The sequence below is a fragment of the Sciurus vulgaris genome, assembly GCF_902686455.1.
Source record: "Sciurus vulgaris genome assembly, chromosome: 12".
Lineage (NCBI taxonomy): Eukaryota > Metazoa > Chordata > Mammalia > Rodentia > Sciuridae > Sciurus > Sciurus vulgaris.
The window spans coordinates 79,790,103-79,795,698 of NC_136473.1; positions in this window are offsets into that span (position 1 = coordinate 79,790,103).

The following is a 5,596-nucleotide window of genomic DNA, read 5'->3' on the forward strand; positions in this document are numbered from 1 at the left end:
TACAGGTGTGTACCAGGCCAGCTGATTTCTGATTTAATTTTATTGATACAAAAGGACATGCTTTTGTATATGCTTTTTTTAAAAAATATGCTTTTTAAAACTTTGAAACTGGGCATTGGACCTGGGGTGCTTTACCAATGACCTACATCCTCAGACCTTTTCATTTGTATATTTATTTTATTTTATTTTATTATTTTATTTTATTGGGTACTGAGAGTTGAATCCAGGTGGGCTTTACCAACTGAGCTATATCCCCAATCTTCTTTATTTTTTAATTTTGAAACGGAATCTCCCTAAGTTGTCGAGGCTGACCTCACACTTGCGGTCCGTCTGCCTCAGCCTCCTGAGTTCCTAGGATTACAAACATACACCACTAAACCTGGTTTACACAGAAAAATTTGTAACCCATTATTGGACAGTTCAAGGATAGGAATGTTTTGGACAGAGTCCTTTAAGTTACAGAAAGCATTCTTGAGCGAGTCTATCCAGGGTAAGGACTCAGGTATTTCTGCTCTGTAGAATGTGGTCTGCAGTATATGGTACCATGTGCATGAAGAAAAGAATATTCTTGTTAGAGTTTGGATCATCCATAAAGCTAGTGGTCACAGTCCATAGATTACTCTCATCTGATACCATTCGCATGTTCACGGTATTCCCCAAACCACTCTCAGTTTTGATATTTGCTAGAAGAACTGACTGAAAATAGTATACTCTCAGCTATGGTTTATTATAGGGAAATGATACAGATTAAAGTCAGCCTCAGAAGAAGTGCACTGGCCAGAATCCAAGAGAAGTACCCAATAGAGCTCTTGCTTCCCCCTCCCTATGGAGTGAGCACTCACGTTCTTGACGTTGGTGTGTGACAATACATAGCAAGTAGTGACCTCAAAAAACTCACCTGAGCTTCTGCACTAGAGTTCTCAATGGGACTTCATTGCACAGGCGTGACTAATGGGTGGCCCACATGGTTGAATTGTTCTCCAGGTTGACTGATGCTGAGTAACCAACGCTGCCACCCTGAGTGTGTGCCTAGCCCCGCCCTGAGATCTAATGTGTCCAGCTCCTGCCCTAAACGAAGACACTCCCATCAGGTTGGACTCAGATGACCTCCTGAAAGCAGAGTGCAAAGCCCATTCCTCTCTTTGGGCAAGGTCAAATTCTTTACTATGTAATTCTGTTATTGTGTAGAGATGTTCTAAAAATGTCAATTAGGTCAAAAAGGTTGATAGCAGGGACCAAGTCCTTAATATTCTTACTTATTTTCTGTTTATTTTATTTTATTTTGGTGCTGGGGACTGAACCCAGGGCACTCTACCAATGAGCTATCTCCCCAGCCCTGTTTATTTTTTATACGAACTACTGAGAGGCATTTAAAATCTCCAACTAAAATAGTGCCTTCCTCCATTTCCACTTTTAGCTCTATTAGTGTTTTCTTCATGTAGTCTTGGCCTAGAATGTATATAAACATTTAAAATTATTAATGTCCTTTTTTTTTTTTTTTTTTTTTTTTTTTACATTTTAAACCAGGAATTGAACCCAGGGGTACTTAACCAGCCCTTTTTGTATTTTATTTTGAGACAGGGTCTTGCTAAGTTGCTTAGGGCCTCAATAAATTGCTGAGACTGGCTTTGAACTTGTAATCCTCTTGCCTCAGCCTCCTGAGCCTCTAGGATTACAGGCGTGCACCACTGTGCCTGGCATTAATGTCCTCTTGATAATTTGACATCTTTATCATTATAAATGATCCTCTTTGTTCCTGGTGGTATCCTTTATTTGAAATATATTTTGTCTGATACTAATATAGAGATTCCAACTTTGCTTTTTTGTGAAGATGGAACCCAGGGCCTCTAGCATGCTAAGCATGCGCTCTACCACTGAGCTATTCTCCCAGCCCCTTTCTTTTGTTCTAATAGTTTCTCTGTGATATAATTTACATACCACTCTTTAAGGTAAACAATTCAGTGGCTTTTATTACATCACTGTATTCACAGAGTTGTTCATCATTACTACTATCAAGTTACTTTTTGGGGGACAGGGTCTGGCTGAGTTGCCCAGGCTAGCCTCAAACTTGTGATTCTCCTGCCCCAGCCTCCTGAGTAGCTGGGATTACAGGTGTGTGCCATTACTTCTAGCCAATTTTCAGAACATTTTCATTAACCTAAAACAGAATTTCCATATCGGAAATCACTCCCCATTTTTCCTACTGCCAATCCCTGGCAATCACTATTTTTTTTTTTCAGTGCTGTGGATTGAACCCAAGACCTCATGAATGCTTAAGCAAGCTTCCTACCACCAAGCCACATCCCCAGCCCCGACCTTCTGGCTCTATGGATTGGCTCTTCTGAACATTTCCTATGTGGGATCATATAATACGTGATCTTCTGTGTCTTGCTCCTTCCGGTGGGTATAATGTGTTGAAGGTCCACACAGATAATAACATGTACCAGGACATCATTCCTAGCTAGGGAGGTGAAACATGCCTGGGAAAATGAGATAAGAGGATCACGAGTTTGAGGATGGCCTGGGCAACCCAGCGAGACCCTGTCTAACTTAAAAAGGGCTGGGGATGTAATGCGATTCACTGATAGAGCACTTGCCTGGCATGCCCGGGGCCCTGGGTTCCATCTTCAGTATTGAAAAAAAAATTAATTCCTTTTTAGGACGTAAGAATTCTATTGTATGAAATTACCATTTATAAGTTGACCCCCCTACCCCACTTTTTGGCTTTTATGAAAAATGGTTACTCTGTGAATAACCTGAAATTACTTTTCTTTTCATCCAGTTAAGTAATTATCAATAAATTACCTTAAAGATCTATTTGGCTTTTTCTAGAATGATTTCGAGTTCTTCCCACAGAGCTAACACAGGACACTTCTATGCTGGCTCTGCTAGGGCACCTTCTATAACAGGTGCTGTGAATCTCTGTATTTTTTGGAAAACTGGCACATTTACAAGTTTGACATGGCACCTGGCTCCGGGAACCCCATCCTGCTTTGGTCAGGGGCCCTCCCCTAAGTTGGTTACCAAGCCCTCTTATTTTCTTAGAGCATAAAAAGCCCCTGTGTCTGTCTAACCTGCATTAAAGTATTAATAAAAGCTAAGTGCTTTTCCCCTACAGAAAAGAAAAATGGTGCTCTGAACATTTGTGTGCAATTGTTTGTGTGATGCATGTTTTCAGTTTGCGTGGTATATGCCTGGGGCTCTTACCTAGGAGTGAAATTTCTGCATCATATGGTAACTCTGTGTTTAGTCTTTGAGGAATTGCACAGTTGTTTTCCAAAGCAACTGCCCCATTTTATGTTCCTAATAGCAACGGATGAAGACTGCAATTTCCCCAAAGCCTCCCCAGTACTTGTTATTACCCTTCTTTTTAATTATAGGTACCCTAGTGTGTGTGTGGTGGCATCTCATTGTTTTGATTTCATTTTCCCAATTGACTGTGATGATGGTGAGTATCTTTTCATGTACTTATTAGCTATTTGCACAACTTTGGGTAAATGTCTACTCAAATCTTTTGCCCTTTTGTTTTGCTTTTGTTTTTGTGGTACTGAGGATTGAACCCAGGGCTTCATACATGCTAAGCAAATGCTGTACCACTAGTTACCTCTTGCCCTTTTAAAAAACTAGTATTTTGCGACAGGGTCTAAGTTGCCAGATGGTCCTTTTTTAAAAAAATATTTTTTTAGTTGTTGATGAACCTTTATCTATTTTTATTTATTTGTATGTGGTGCTGAGAATCGAAACAAGTGCTTCAGGCATACTAGGCAAGTGCTCTACCACTGAGCTACAACCTCAGCCCCCAAATTGACCTTGAATTTTCTTTCTTTTCTTTTCTTTATTTTTCTTTATTTATTTTTTGGTACTGGAGATTTAGAGACAGGGTCTCGCTAAATTGCTGAGGCTGGTTTTGAACTTGCTATCCTCCTGCCTCAGCCTCCCAAGCTACTGCAATTACAGATATGCACCACCATACCCAGCTTGACCTTGAAATTTCAATTGTCCTGCCTGAGCCTACCAAGTAGCTGTGATTATAAGTGTGCACCACTGTGCTGGCTCCTTTGCCCATTTTTAAATTGGGTTACTTATCTTTTCATTGTTGGGTTGTAAGAGTTCTCTATATAGCCTGGAAATAAATCCCGTATCAAATACACGAGTTGAAAATGTTTTCTCACATTTCATGCGTTGTCTTTTTACTTTCCTTTTTATCTTTTTCTTTCTCCCTTGCTATCTTTTTGTACTGGGAATTAAACATGCTAGGCAAGTGTTTTACCACTGAGCTACATCCCCAGTCCTTTTACTTCTTTTATTCTTTATTTTTTGGGTACTGTGGGTTGAACCCGGGGCACTTAACCACATCTCCAACCCTTCTTATTTTTATTTTGAGACAGGGTCTCACTAGGTTGCTTACAGCCTCACTAAGTTGCTGAGGCTGGCCTCAACCCTGTGATCCTCCTGCCTCAGTCTCCTCAGCTGCTGGGATTATGGGCATGTGTCACTGCACCAGGCATATTTTTCATTTTTGAATACTATGAATATATTCACTAACTAAAAATTAAGAACTCAAAATTATTTGTAACTTACTTTTTATTTATTTATCTTTTGTGTGTGATGCTGGGGATCGAATCCAAGGTCTTGTGCATGTGAGGCAAGCACTCTACCAACTGAGCTATATCCCCAGCCCTGTGACATAATTTTTAAAAAATACTTTTAGTTGTAGATGGGCACAATACCTTTATTTTATTTATTTTTATGTGGTGCTGAGGATTGAACCCAGTGCCCCACACACGCTAGGCAAGCGCTCCACCACCAAGCCACAACCCCAGACCTTATAACATACTTTTATAGTCCATGAGGCAAAGAAGAAAACACTGGCAAATTCGAATATATTTAGAATGGAATAATAAAACTCTACATTTCGAAATTTGTAAGAAGGGGCTGAAATAGTGCCAAGAGGAGCATTAGTACTCTTAAATGTTTATAGTAGAGCAGAAGATAGACTGAAGTAAGGAGTTAAGCATTTCCACCCAAAAGTTACAAATCTAATAATAGTGTGAATTCAAGGAGATCATTTTAATTGAGCTCTATTTCTGACTAGATGATAGAGAATTTACTTGAACAAATCTGCTGGATGTAACTAACACTCTGAGTAAAAAAGCTTTTAAAAGGCATCAGTGGGTTGTGCCCTAGATCATTTTCTGTTACTATAACCAAATACCTAAAAGAGGTAGTTTCTAAAGAACAGAGGTTCACTTAGCTCACACCTCTGAGGCTCAGAAGTCCATTAGCAGCATCTGCTCCTCATCTGGTGAGGCTCCTGTGGCATTGCCACATGGAAGGAAGCACTATGTCAGACAGAGCAAGTGTGTCAGCTGGGGTCCCTCCTCCCATCATGGGGTCCCCACCCTCATGACCTAATTGAATCCTATTTACCTCCCAAAGACCCACCTCCAAATACCATCAGAATATCCATTTGAGAATTACGTTTCAGCATGAATTTTGGAGAGGACATTCCTACGCTGGCAGGTTGGCAAAGGAATCTACAAATTCCCTCTATGAGTTGCAAGCTGTTCCAGCAGTTAAATGTCCCAGTGTTCAT